Source organism: Uloborus diversus, chromosome 10, assembly GCF_026930045.1.
Source record: "Uloborus diversus isolate 005 chromosome 10, Udiv.v.3.1, whole genome shotgun sequence".
In the NCBI taxonomy this organism is placed as follows: Eukaryota; Metazoa; Arthropoda; class Arachnida; order Araneae; family Uloboridae; genus Uloborus; species Uloborus diversus.
In genome coordinates, this window is record NC_072740.1 from 40,021,817 (window position 1) to 40,037,677 (window position 15,861).

The window sequence follows — 15,861 nt, forward strand, 5'->3', positions numbered from 1 at the left end:
TTTAAGTTTATTTCACGACGTTTATGCAGCAACATTATATTGTAGTTACTCGCATTAAATTCTTACGGAGGAGCAAAATTGGGGTTATTTCTTGGTTCACGAGATTAAATGTGAAGAATTGCTGTCGTTAACTGTTCATTATGAAAAAAATCAAACTTAAAATTGTCTTTTTTTTTTATTTATCAGAATAGTAGATAAGGTACATTAATTAGTTTTAACTTTCTTAATGTAAATTTTTTTTCTTGCGATAGTTACGCTTTGAGAACATGTTATAAACATAACAATATCGTATGATGTAATGTAAAATATTTGGTAAGAAAAGTGTTAAGCTAAAATTTACTTCAAATTATTCGCTGCTTAAATTATGAATCAACTTTCAGTATTGTTTAATTGCTTTTTCTTAAAACTGTAAAAAAAAGAAAGGATTTTCAGTTTCTCTGAATCAGTTACTAATTTAGAACTGTTTTTCAACATTGCACACATTGATTAATAGCAAAAGTAAAATAAAATATTACATTGTACAAAAATGCAAAATAATGGTTAATTATAAAATTTCAAAATTTACCTTTAGAAAAATCTTTGAAAAACTAAATAATTAAAGCATGGTTTTAAACGATCAACAGTTTTGTTATTTAAGTTAAACCAAAAACTGCATAGTAAAGTACATGAAACATGCAAATTTTAATTCACGAAGAAAAATTTTGTAAAATTTTTACATTGTTGCACAAAATAACTTGGTTATTCCAAAAAGGTTCCTCGATACATTTTCGAATTTTTAAGAAGGATATCCAAAACAGAAAATAGATATTGGTCACTTTAAGTCTGCAATCTGTATTCTCATAACATCTACAGAATTGTTGTTGGTATGTATAATCCTTTATTTTTTTTCCTTAACGAAAGAAGTTTGCACATAATTAAATATGCCTTAGTATTGTAAAAGTCTATTGTCATCTAGTAGTTGTTCTTTTTCTAATTAAAAATTCTCTGAGTAATTGATGTTAATAAAAATTCAGTGCTTGTTAAAAATCAAAGTTTATTTCTTAATAGCCATTATAGTGCGAAGATGTAAATAGGGGTGGGGGAGAAGGTATAAAAAGAAGCAAATTATATTTTTATCTGTGTGAAAATCAATACACATTTACACTTGCTGTTTTCTGTAAATCACGTGCAATGAATTACAGAATCTTATTTAATGAATCTGTTTAATCTAAAGAATCTATTTAATTTCTTTAATTGGGTGCAGTTATTTATTTAGTTCAATTTTCAATGCTGTTTCTAAAATTCATTATGTAGTAAAACAAATTAATTTCCCGAACGGCTTACACTGTAGCCCATACCAATGATATATTAAATTTCTACGCGGCACTTAAAAATATCACTTAAAAAGCAAAATATATTTACCTTTTAACTCTTAAAATCATCAAATGTGCTTTACGCTGTCACTACCTTTAACAAGAATGAAGCCTGGTGTGATCATAAACCTCAAAATTGTCAGAAATACTATAATATCTATTATACAGGACTCGTTTAACTCGTTTTCTTGAGCAGTAAACTTCGAAGTTTTTTTTTACTTCTACAACTATATCAAAATCTGCATAAAGCAGACTAGATCCTAAAGGACTTTTTTCTACCATCGTCCAACTGCTAATACTATTAGAGCATCACTTGCTTACTTTAAAGACATTATTTCTCAAACAGAATCAATAACTTTCGTATTAGTCTTTAAATTTAGATTTTTAAAATTCCTCCATTTCCTTTTCTAGATCACATTCCTGTTTAGTAAAATTTGAGTTTTAACTTAGACACATTTCCTAAATCAAACAGAGCAGCCCGCTGGGGCAGCTTTGGCATCAGTCAAATAACACCTAGAGTTGAGAAAAATGTAATATTGCAGCGAACACTAACAATGTAGAGAAACTTCACATAGAAAGCTGAAGGTTATCACTTTGCTAAACTTCAAAACATAAACTATGAAATTATAAAATTTTATTTTTATAGAAAATATTAATAGTGTTGAAATTTTCAAACTCAGTAGCTTTTTTTGTAACTTTAGAAATTGATTTAAATTATATAGCAACTCATTAATATTGACCTGTTTTATACAATTGCGATATGTATATTGTTATTTTTATGAATATGATGCATTATCATTTTTGTACAATTATTAATAAATTATAACCGTAACTATTTCAGTGCAATTTTAAAAATTTTTGCTTTTCGTGCAAAAAAAAAAAAAAAAAAAAAAAAGTTGTAAAGCAATGAAAATGTGGAATAAAAAGTTTTTTTTTGTCAGAAAAATTAAGCATTTTTTGAAACCTTAAATCGCGGGTTCAGCACGCAATTTGTAATCGTAAGCACCACGTAATCGAGGACCGTACCTCCTCCAAATTTTAAAAGCTCCCTCAGTCTGCAAACAGAATACTCAGAAAAATAAATCGCTTTATCCAAACCTTAATTGCATTTTTATCACTTAAATAGCTTATCACTTTTAGCACAATTACATATAAATTATAACCTTAACTATTTCAGTACAATTTTAAAGTTTTCGTTTTTCAGGGAAAAAAATGTTATAAAGCAATGCAAATATGTAAGAAAAAGTTTTTTTTATTTTTTTGTATGTAAAATAAAGCATTTTTTGAAACCTTATATTGCGTGTTCAGCACGCATTTTGTAATTGTATGCACCACGTAAGCGAGGACCGTACCTCCTCCGAATTTAAAAAACTCCCTCTGTCTGCAAACAGCATCCTCAGAAAAACAAATCGCTTTATCCAAACCCCATTTCATTTTTATCACTTAAATAGCACAATAAATGTCGAAGAGCTGCTCTTCCCTCTCTCCCTGCATCGCATCACAAGAAAGAAAGTGCGATCTTGTTCCGGAACATCTGTGAGCAGTGTACTTCCATTTCAATCCCGTTCTTTTCCTAGGGGTACGGGAATAATTTACCTAAAGGTTTGTTTTTCGAAATACATGGCGTTAAAAATTAACAGTTATTCGTGCGTGACATCTGTACATCGATACAGTAAATCTCAGAAGAATGAAGTAAAAGCTCTTTATATATATATATATATATATATATATATATATATATATATATATATATATATATATATATATATATATATAAAATCTCGCGCTTTTCATTTTGCTCAAATGTCGATTTTTATGACTCAGAAAATGAAAATAAATTACAAGAAGAAAAAAAAATTATTATATGCATCGAAAATAAGTGATGGAGGTGTATCGTTTAACAAACAAGGGAAAATTAAACAAAATTATTTAATGCCCACTAAGTTTTGTGCTTTGTTTGCTAGGTTTAAAATGATATTTTCTTTATTAGGGATTTAAAGAAATTCATGTTCACTTTAAGAGATCAGTTTCTTTTATTAAGTCAATAACACATTTTTGATCTGCTGTTTCTTTTTTTTTCTTTTTCGCTACTCCCCCCCCCCCTTTTTTTTTACCGTTTTGACGCATATACTGTCAACAGTCGGAAAAAAGTCCAAACCTCTAGTTCTGAGGTATTGTATGTATAAAAGTAGGGTTTTCTGTTGCCACATGAAAAGTTCATATTTTTTGTGCATAATAAAATAACCAATTGTAAGATCTAAGTTACTGGTGAAGTCTGTTTTTTTTTTTTCAAATATTATTGCGAACTAAATGACTTTTGCTTGCAAGTTAGCCATAACATTTATAACTTTTAACAATAAAGTACATTGCAAAAAAGAAAAAAAAAGAAAGAAATTCTTTTTCCGTACGTTTAAAGTTATAAATAAGCATCTTCAGTCCATCTTCTTCACATTTAAACGGTAATGCCCCCCTTTAAACTGCTTAGGGGCACGTTATTTCATTTCTCTCACCATAGTTCATCGCCTACAATCCTACATACCGTGTTTACTGACAAAAAATATATCAAGTTTACTGTTCGGCAAGCTCTTTAAGTTCCCAAATAAATAAATGAATTAATATAAGTAATTAAATAAATGTTTAATTTTTTCTTAAACTTGAATGAAATTCGCAATTGCCTTTTAGTAACCAATACTATCAACCGTGCGTGTGACAGCTGCGCAGTGTGCAGCTGTACAGCTTGTACATCAGTTGTAAACAAGTGAGTTAGAGAGGGGAGCCGTGGAAAGCGAAACCCAGTGAGCACGCCGACCCATGTATTCCAGGTCATTGCCTTTGTAGGAGCGAAATGAAGAAGTCTCGTTCTATATATATATTTTGAGGAGCGCACGTTACTTTTCTGAGAAAAGGCCCGGGTATTTTTACTTTTTTCATTATTTTTTTCTTGACTTTTTTTTAGCTACAAAACATGTCTTCTTCTACTTCTGGGTCCCAAAAAATGAGACCCCCCCTCAAAAAAAAAAGAGAAATAAAAAGCATCCGTTACTGAAAAAGAATGAAAAGATAAGGCACATAAAAATGCCTCGGTCATGTGAGTATGCAGAAAAAAACTTCTTTCCAACAAGCTCATCAAATGGTTTTGTGTCTCAGTTTGTTTTTTCACTAGATTTCAAATAAATTTTAACTCTTAAATTGTCGTCGCTTTCCCCCACCTAGTTAGTTGTACAAATATGTAAAAACAGTGGGTTATGATTTTTTTTTTATCCTCCTCTGAGTTGTCGCGTGCTTTTTCCATGTGTTTCCCCCTGTTCTTTTTTTTTTCCCGCCTCTGTGGTTGAAATTATATTTTTTTTTCTTTCATTACATATAAATGATTTCGCAAGAGTTATTTCTATTATTTGCGGTTTTTTTTTCCGTCTCTTCACACTTTAAAAAAAAAAATTAAATGGGTTTCTTATATAGAGAGTTAAATCTTAAGTGCGAAAACATAAAAGGATCATTTTCTCATTAAATGCTTAAATGTTTATGCATTAAAAAAAATGTAAAAATTGCCTTTCGTATTCATAATGGATGTGTTTGTTTTTTATCTGCTCTTGAATCTACAGGTGCATTTTTAATTTCCTATTTAGGCGCAAAAAGTCTTAGTAGTAACAAATAAATAGTATCAATAACATATTAAGGATTTTTTTCCACTTAATATACTTTTATTTATTTATTGTCTGAACAATGCTTTTCTAATAGGTATAATATGTATGCATATGTATTTTAAAAGTAATATAATGTTTTGTTTATTTTCATTTTTGGACTTATTTTTTCATAACGTTTTAAAATGAGACAATTTTAGAAAACAAAACTTGATGTTTTGTTTTATATTCAAGTGATTTCTGGAAACTCATAGCTATTTTAAGCAACTTTTTGGAAAACGTATTTTTAAACAATGCTTTAAACCCTTTATTTAATGCTTCTTACATTACTTTTTTGGAAAAATGTATTTGATGCTTTAAGTATCATGTACTGCACCGGTTGTATATATTTTATTAAAGAAAGAGAAATCAGAAATACTACTTCATTTTCCTTTTGAATATTGTATCGTTGGAAAACAAAAACATGAAATGTTTTTTTATAAATTCAGGCCAAATACATATAATACCAATTTATTCGATTTTTTTTCGTAGGAAGTATTTACAGAAACTCGTTTTCAAAATTAATGCTCAACAGTTATTTGATCATTCGTTTAATCGATCCTCAAAATGAAAGAAACATTTTAAGTTGTATATGGTGATTTTACTCATTGTAAAAAGCCTTAAAAGATTTGACTTTTATTTTCGATAAATGCAATTTTTTTTTAGTAAAACTGTGAGACGAAATCAAAAATAAATAACTATATAAAACAAGTGTCCTAAATATGAGTTACCAAATTTCAAGTAGGCTGTTTGAGCTTCGTAAACAAGTTTTAAAATTTCTCTTTTCGACATTCCTTGCAAGTTAGCATTTTAAATTCTTTTTAATGAAAATAAACTAGTTGAATAAAGATGAAACTGTCTATCACTTTTTGATGCAAATCAGGTGTGTTTAATGTTGTAGGGTTGATAAACCTAATTTACTCGTTTTTACCTTTTTTTTTAATTTTAAACGTAACAAATAAAACAATACCTTTGTGCTGAAAATTACTTTATAAAACCAACGTTAATAAAGTCCAATAATTTCAAGTAATCGCAATTTTTTGGCTTTGTTAATACTGTTTTTATAAATTTACTGAAATAAAACTTTGAAACCACTGTATTACTCTACGTAAGAAAAATATACACGAAATATACTTTGAATTAACTTTTCTTTTTAATTTTCATTTTTATATTGAAAAAATAAAAATCGTGTAAATGCAGTACGTTTTAATGATGCAGTTAGTTTCATATAATGCTGCAAGATACCAGCATTTGCCAAGTCTTTGGCTTCAGTTTCCTATCAGTTGTGTTAACAAAAAAGCTCATATTTCGTCGAAATATGATGCTTAATTTCTAGGGATGAGGAGTTATGTATGTGGGTAACTCTCGTTCCGAACCTTACTAGTTTATCTTATAATGAAGAATATTTAAAATTCTGGAAAATTCTTCAGTTAGGTCTTATTTTATGTCTTCTTGAAACTTTTTGACGATAACAATTTTTATTGCGAATAATGTAATATCATTTTTTAATACAATATCCGTATAAAAATTTTGGATTTCATTTATCAATTGAAATGCATCATGTATTTTTCTAAATTATGTTGCTTTTTGTCAGGATTTTTTCGTATGGGGATAGTCCCCACTAAGAAATGGTAGACTTAAGAAAATGAAATAATTTATTTTACGAAGCTTCATTTTGTAAATTAAAAAAAAAAAAAAAAACGATGCCCCCGTCCCCCCTTCAGATGTTTTTTCATACTACTTTTCCCACGCTGGAATGATTCTTTTTTCTGTTCTCATTGCCCCCACTCCTTCCCAATTTGCATTTCTAAATGTATATCCAGCCCTTATCCTAGTTCCTTCACTTCTTTACTTTTCTTAAAGAGGCTGATCAGTAAATTAATTTATTTTTGATATGCTTTTAAAAATAAGAGAATGCATCCTAAATAACACGAGTAAAATTGGAAGCGGTTAACAGCGAAAAAACGCCTTTTAAGAAGCGAGTAACTCTTTCTTTCTTTCTTTTTTTATTAGATTTCTGAGTCTGTTATACTTTTATGAATGATAATTTTTTACTTATTGAGTTTTTTTTCGTAAAGTGAATTTTGCAGGGCTTTTAACGAGGAATAAACATTTACTCATCGAAAATATTTTTATTATTTTCGAACTTTCTTCTTACAGTGCTGTTGTATGTAACATTGCTCCGTTATAAATATCTGATATACAATTTTTTCTCGTTTGACAAAGCAAAAGTATAGTTATCAGTGATAAAATGCTGCATAAAATAAACTGCATCTTTTGAGGTTTAGAAATTACAAAATAATAATGTTTACTTCAATTTTTTCTCGTTGTGAGATCAATGTTATAATTATATGTATATATGTATTATACCGGTAGGTTAATATGTTTGAAATTTTAAATACTGTGGCATATAGTAAAAAAAAAGAAGAAAATTTGTGCATGACATTTTCAGTCAATGACAGCGAAAAAAATTAAGATTATTGTAGTTCACAATATGACTCGTTATATTTTGAATATAAGTTTTATTTGTAATGAGCATTATATTATGCACTTTAAATGAATTTTTTCTTGCGTTGTTGTTTTCTTTTTTACCTTTTTTTTCTGTCTTCAAAACATTTTTCCTTTTCCAATTTATCCTTTTTTTTTTACTTTTTGTTCTTTATTTTTTAATGTAATAAACTTTTTATCATTTATAGTATATAAATTTTGATAAAAATGAAAGAAGCTGAAGAAATAGGTTTTAAAAAAGTCCAATGCATGGGATTTCTTATGTAAGGAAGAAATTTCCTGCGGAAGGAAAAAAAAAATCACAAAAAAAAAATTGTTCTGGTTAAATATTTCCCGTTTTCAAACTCAAAACTGAAGGATGATAGTATTGAACGATAAAACTAGGTTATAAATTGTATTATATAATCGCTGCAACTTTCGAATAATTTATTCTAGTCTTTTTCTATCGCTCACTATTTTGGTAAAGATATTATTTTAAAACGTTCTCTTCTCCTCTTCAAACCCCACTTAAGTCTGAGCCAAGATATTTTAGCCGACTTCAGCAGTTAAAGAAATCAAAACCAATAAATATATGCTTTGGTAATCGACCATTCAAAAATGAACGAGTTTAACAAATGCTCGATTGGAGAGATTTATTGAACTTTTACAATTTTATTTTTCTCCTTTTAAATGGCTTTACTATTTTTTTACTCCTGCGAGAACACTTCACTGACTTGCGTGCAGAATTGTAGCCTATATTTTTCAAATGGCGGACAAATTAATTTCACTTTAACGAAGCGAAAAAAAACATTTTTTTCCCTCATCTTTTTTAAAGCACAGTATATAAAAGCACTCGAAGTTATTCTGCCGTTATGTACATGAGTATAAATTGTTTCGATTTTTTTTTCTCCGAACGATTTTTTTTACCCCTTCTTAACGACAAGTTAAGGGCAGGGAATTAAAAAAGAAGATGAAAAAAAAAAGAAGCAAATGGGTGAGGGGTGAAAAAGTCCCACCCTCCCCCAATCACCAAGCTTGAAGAGGGTTGCTAATTTCAGCTTGGTTTACACCTTCCCCACTAAGCACGCTGTGACGTCGAATTAACTGACAATGCTCTTAGTCTTCTTTCACCATTACGCATTAATTATGAACAGCTTCATTACGTATTCCCGGTATCGAGCGGACAGCTAGTTCTGACTGGCGGGAAGCTCTTAAAAAGGGGCGGATTCTTCAAGGGACGCATACACACTCACACACACACATACACACATCACTGATGGCACGCGCGCCGCTCCTTACCCCCTCCCACGCCTCACCCGAGCCCACTTTTTCCCCTTTAGAATGATGAGGCTCCCCCTTGGCAGCTGAGTCGGCTGCGGGAGCTAATTGGCTGCCAAAAATCGGTTTCTTCGCCAAGTTTGCAGCGCCAAAATTTTTTTTTTCTCTCCGTGGCATTGTTTTGCTTTTTTGATAATATTCATTTCGAGACGGAATATTGAAATTCACTTTGAATTTTTACTGGCAATTAGCGCGATGGAGAAAAAAAAGCGATCCCCCAATGTGATTACGAATTCGACTTTACTTTTTTATTTCTCTCGTTATTTCACGTCTTGGTTTGTGTTTGTATATTTAGTGCCAGTGAAAATGTTCCATTGGTGGCAAATTCTTTCGAGAACAAGATTTTTTCTTTTTTTTTTTTTATACGTTTCACTTTTTTCCTCCGAGTTTTTTTCTACAAAGAAAATCATCTTTAAATGTGTTTTTACAGACGATAATTTTCAAACGGGAACTAATTTTCCGGTTCTGTTTAAGGTGAGTTTATTATGTAAAAATTATAAAAATGAATTTTTTTAAAGAATTGCTAACTGTGAAAAAAATGGGACCCTGCCTAATTTAATTAAATATTTTGCTGGTGCAAAAATGTTATAGCCACAAATTTTATTCCTGCAAAAACTAATGAATCTAAAGTATAGAACTATGTTTTGGGCTTGGTCATACCTCAGAATTTTTTCTGTTCTATCTCTTAAATTTCTCTTGACTTAAAAAGTGCATTACATTTGCTTCAGATTTTCTAAAATGCTTTTATTTCTTCAAGACATATGTAATGTGCATATTCCCACATACAACTTACATTTTTGTGCTCTGTTTTATCTAAGCTATCACACACAAACGAAGCTACACTAGAACTTCTATTACAATAACTGGGATTCATCTAAATAGTTTCCGGCATTTTAAGTTGTGTTCAAACGCGTTAATATATTGATAACAAAATGTTTAAGCCTTTTAATCAGCTCTAAAGTTTTCCTCACAAATTGAGTTTCTCGTACATGTTCAATTCTGATGAATTTAAGTTACTCGTAGTTTGAGTTATTATTTTAAAAACTATAAAATAGTGGGGAAAATATGTCGGTTACACTAAGTGCAGTAGGAACTACTGTACAAAAGTAGTTTTCTGAGAGATTTTTGTTTTCCAAATATACAAAGCTGTATTATATGAAATCGATATTTCATTTCAGAGTTCATATATTTCAGAGACACATTGAATCTAGATTATTTTTAGCAAAACAGTATATTTTATGTAGTATACTGTTTTGGCAGTTCTGTTTGGGTTTTCATGATATACGATATCAAATAGTTCTAACGGAACGTTCCACGAGCTAGCTTATAGTTGATCAAGTCTTTGTTTAATCAATGTGATAAATTCTTAACAGCAAAATTCTTGCCATATTTGTTACTCCATATTTATTATGACAGTTTTTTCTGCGATTGATCCATTCATTTTATAGAATCAGCTAGCCGATGTTTCATCGACAAGATTTCTTAACAAATGTATACGTTTTACGAGACTCCCTCATATAGAAATTTTAAATGAAGATATTTCTATGTAAAGGAAAAAAAAACTAGTTATGTTTGATGAATTTTAATAAAAAATGATAATCATGAAAATACTGCTTAACATTCGAGTCATCAATTAAAAATTTAATTAAAAAATGAAAATGATATATTTACTCTGAGACGATAATTAAGATCGATAAGTCGATTTTGTTTATGTTTCGGTAACTATCTTATATTTTCCTGGAACAAAATCTAATAATAACTATCATTCACGCATGCTGGATAAAAGAAAATGTATTAAAAATATCCTTTAGGCAATATTTTTGTGCTTTTCCGCATGCCTCCCCAGCGAAAGCAATACGAGCGAGTTCTCTACTCGCAGCCGACTCAGCACGAAGGCGGGGAAGAAATGAAAAGGAGTTTTGAAAGGAGAGGAGGTAAAAAAGAAGAAAGGTTGGCCGTGTCTCTCCTTTGTGTTAATGAGTGGTCGGCTCCCGTTGGAGAAGAAACGAAGAAATGGCTCCTCTCTCTCTCTCTCTTCTGCTCTTGGAGTCAAGTCCCCTCCACAGAAGGGGGAGTTCTTCCGTTGGGGGGAATATTTCTACTGCCTTGGATGGGAATTATTACACACGGGCAGTGATTAAAATGAAAACGCATTTGCTTCTTTTGAATATTAATTTTGATATGTGTGGTTATGCAAATAGTGCGGTGAGTTTTCTTGACTCGGTGTAGGTTTAAAATGTGGAAAGGTGCTTGATTTAAATGCGAAAACGAGTGGTGTTTGAAAATGTGTGCGCCGGTTTGATTCGCAGATAAGGTCATTCTCTAATGCAAAATGAAGATAGATATAAGTTTGCTCAAAAGTTTGCTAAATGTTGGTTACATAAGTGTATTTTGTAGGATAAAATCATGAAAGTTTAAAGAAAACTTCCTTACTTCGTAAAATGTATTTCAATTTGTGTTTTGAATATTTTGGGCTATCCGTAAAAACAATTTATGAACAGGAATGCTTAACTTGATTGACTAAATAGTAATTACTAGTCTTGCAATTATTATTTGTATTTTTTTAAGTGCTTGATATTAAAAAATTTAAAGAAAGACAAAAAGAAAATCAAAGTTAACATTTCACAAACAAACAATTAAAATGGCAGTTTTAACAAACGTTATTTGTTATTATTATTAGTAATTTTTCAATTAAAGGTAAACATTTATTTGTAAGTGCTTGTTATTCCGACACATAGCTATGTATTCAACACGTGTTTTACTACAAGTAAAATACTTGCTTTAAAATAAACAATTTTATAGATTTCAACAATTGTATCATGTATAATTAAAACAACGTATTTTACTACAAACTGATGACGTTTTCAATATTTGAACTTTATTCCTACCTACTGTAAAGGTGAAAATATTTTTGAAAGTTTTATCCAGGACCGACAAGAGGCCATGTCAGCCTAGTCGGAAACTAGGTGCCCGACAGTCGGAGGGATCCAGTTTTGAAAAGGAACAACATAAATTTTGCTATTTTTTTGGGGTGAGGGGGGCCCGGAGACCAAAGTGACCTTGGTTTTCGACGGCCATGGTTGAATCGCATATTTTTCGGTATGATATGTAATTCTTTAAGATCCTATATAGTAAAATCTGGATGACAAGTTATTTTGCTGACATGATCAAACTTCTTTCCTCTGATATCGAGTAGGTATCCTTAGAAGAAGCGTTATGCCACAAATTCTACTAGAGTTTCATTTATAACTAATCTACTTTTACAAGCGAATGACCTCTAATTCCAATATTGGACTAAGTTTTACTTTTACGTGAAAGTTGTATGCGTAATTATTATTATTATTAGTAATCTTTTTAATAAAGACTCGCACAATTTAGAAATGTATATTCAGTTGTAGCATTTGCCTAAAAATATATGTAAATTACAAATAATGAGCGAAATACTCCGCGAGACATGATATGAAAGCATGGAATGGAAAATGGAAAGATTTCCATACAATATTAATTTTGAAAAAGTGTCAGTAGTCCCACATGATTTCTCTCTCTCTCTCTCTCAGTATTATTGATTCTTCATATATTTAAGTAAAAATTGATAAACAAAACCAAGTGCATGTAGCATTTTATGACACATGTTATTGCTACGGTGCCTCATTCAGCTATTTCACAAAATAAAAAAGCATTCCCTCATTTCAAAATTGTACTGTTAGGTCATTTGAAGAAGAAAGAAGCTGCAGAAGACGTTTAGTTTTCAAGGACAGTGTAAAAACCCTATTCGTCATTAACATTCACAATAGCGATCCTTAAACAAAAACCAGTCATCATGTCCTTTTGGTTATTTGAAATTATTCATTATTGCCGATCAAAATGAATGATTCCTCAGAATGCTCTTCAATTTTTTATTTTGGTTTTTATTGCTAAAAACCTGTTTCTATTCAAAATGACCCAACTTTTTATTTCATCTCCTAGGAGACACTAGCATATAGTAAATCAGGAATACCATTGTAAGACATTGTGAATTATATTTTAGTATTATTTAAATAATACTAAGCTCTGATTAGTATTACACTCTCTTCTGTTTTAAAAAAATAAATACGCATGTTTTAAAAAATATATGTGTATTTTTTTAAAGATAAGCCACGTTTAAGATTTAAATGAGAGATTTGCTTTTTCTATTTGATTCGAAACATCAATCACTAGTAACAGGCAATAATCCTTTCAGTGATCGAAGAACAATCGATTCTGTTGATTTCATTCTAAAAGTCAGAGCTCTAATCTGAATTCGAGGCATAACTGACTCTTTTCCAATCACGATCAGTTCTTAATTTTCGATCATTAATCACGAGCGGAAACGAAGCGAAGCCGAAACTCGGTTGCCGAAATTGAATTTATCCATCAGTTCTTCTGCCCGCGGGTTCATCTCGTGTTCTGTGGGACTCACTCAACGACCACCTGTATCATCTCGCCTTGTCATCACTCCCCTGTATTTACTCCCTCCTCAGCTGTCACTCAAACCCCAGGGTCAGATTCCCTTTCCACTCCTATTAAGCACCAATAACCTCTTATTAAGAACGACGGCATTTGAAACTTGTTGTGGAAAAAAAATGCCTCCTTCATTTCTGCTCGCATTTCTTGCCCTTTTTTTTTTTCACGGTTGCATTGTAGGTGGTCTATTTATTTGCAGTTTTTGCTACCTTTCATAAATTCCGCCTCGGTTCGTTCGAAAAGTGAAAAAAGGGATGTTTTACCGCTGATGCTTTGATATCTTCTCGCGCCTTTCCGATGAAGATGTATTAATCAAAGCACTGTTAGAAGCTGCACGATCCACATCAAAAGCTACTTCGTCTTTCAGTGTTGTGGATTTCAATAGAAAGGGCTGCACATTAGAAAGTGGTCTCGTTAGTCTTCAGTTTTAGAGATGAAGACATTTAAGATATTTCTTAAATAAAAATCTTTTTTTAAATCAATTAATATACTTTAAAGGAGTGATGAAATAATACGCTAATAAGGGTTAGAGTATGTGCTAACATGTCTTTCTTAATTCTAATCTTGATTTGCTCGAAATATAGGCGATTTTTTAAATTTCTCTTGAATGCAGAAGATAAAAAACAATAACTATAAAACATATGCTCCACAGTTTATCCACCCAGAAATAATGATTTGAAACGGGCAGCTGATTTTGCTCTGAAAAATTCGCTGGGTATATTGTAAGTTTACAATTGAAAATAGTATCCAAGAGGAAAATACTTCACAGAATAGTTCAAAAATTTTAACTACGAAATCCCGGAATGTTTTTCTTTTCAGTTATGTAAAAGTCGTCAGTTGAAAACCTTAATCTTTACTGGTTATTTTTAGAATTTTACTGTAAATCATAACTTCTGATGCATATCACTGCTTCTTCATCGTTTTGTATTTGCCGCTATTAATGTTCAGAAAAAATAAATAAAATACATATGCATACCTCTTTTCCTTATCTATGCACTTAAACCTGAAATTTACTGCTTATTTAACGAAGTTTTTTGCTGTTGTGAGTGAAATGCTCATTCTATTGGTCTAGGTTTAAATAATTTTAATTGGTTGATTACTCGTTATGATGCCTTTCGCATATATGGTTTTCATACTACATCTCTTCTTGGTTTTGTAATTCTAAAGTAATAACACTCCAGTCTCCTTACGTATCCCCGCTTTGTGCCATAAATAATGTTAAAAGGGTAAACCCCCAACTGACATTTGAGTATGAGTAAAATAGAAAACGAAAAATAATATTGAAGCACAAATTAACAAGAAGCGTTGCTTTATTTTCTACAAAATGAGTGATTTATTTACGTTAATTTTTCATATACTCATCACTTTACAACAAAGCATTTTTGATAATTTTTCATTTGACATTTGAATATGTGTACTTCACCGTGCATTAAAAACTAAACCTCCATTGCTGAAATACCCTTCCTACGGAAATAATGTCAATCCATTGCTCATTATCCAATCCGAAAAAAAAAAGAAGCCGGGCATTGCGAAAAGGGTGCGAAGTGTGCTGCCTTTTTTCGTCCAAAGCTGGGAGGTGGGCAAGCGTGCTTTGATCATAAATAAATTGCTTTATTTTCGTAATGACTCCTGTTAAGTGTTTCCTCAAGAGCTATTTGCATGGCAAACTCGGATGATAAGAAGCTCTGTGTGCGGCTCTGAAACAGACAACAGATAATCGCGCATATTAATAAAGCGTGGGGCACCACCCACTACAGTAACAAATGGTCCCTTCTTTTGACGCCAAATGGCCCTAATCTTTCCACGGCACCTGAAATTTTGGCGGGTCCTCTTAATGAGGTCAAAGCTGTTGTCATCAGTGTCTCTGGAGAATGGTACAAGGCAGGCGCGGCTGACAGTGACAAACCAAGTTTTTCCTCCCTCCCTGTAGCGGCTTCAAAATCAAGAATAAAAATCCTCGTCGGAAAAAGGGAAAAAATCTGGGGCTGACCTAAGAAAGGTGGAGCTTTTAGAGGGGGGCTTCTAAATTACCTCATCTTCTGCATGTTCGCTAAACGGTCCTGCTAATTACTTAATGGCACTTACTTGCTTAAAGAACATGCGCGTTTTTTCTCACTATCCTACTCGTTGCCTTCTTTCTCTGAACGTTCATTACCAAGTCGTTAATTTGTCTTCTTAATGAAAAATTAAAAGGTTTACCACTAATTAGCGTCTTGTCTGCAAACGTGGTCCTTGCAATAAGTCAGTCAAGATAGATGTACATTTCCCTCTGCCTTCCACCCAGTTTGCGACTGTCCCCTGGTCGCTCTTATCGCTCCCCAATTTTCTTATTCCATTGGGTTGATTCTTGGCGAAATCGCCACTCCTATTTTTTTGCTACCCTTTCAATGGGAACTGCAACATTTGGCGACGCTTCGCTGACACTCACTTGCACACCCTTTAAAAGCTTTCGTAGCACCCATGGCGAAAAATTAGTGTTGTATCTTGAAGTTCTGTAAAAACATAATTTTTCAACTAAACAT

At 31.5% G+C, this 15,861-nt stretch overlaps 1 protein-coding gene across 1 annotated transcript in view; it reads left to right on the forward strand.

Annotated features, from left to right (window-relative positions):
- The window catches only part of LOC129231282 (zinc finger protein rotund-like), a 539,800-nt gene that overhangs the window by 168,222 nt on the left and 355,717 nt on the right, over positions 1-15,861 (forward strand). The gene's annotated exons all lie outside the window — the stretch shown is intronic.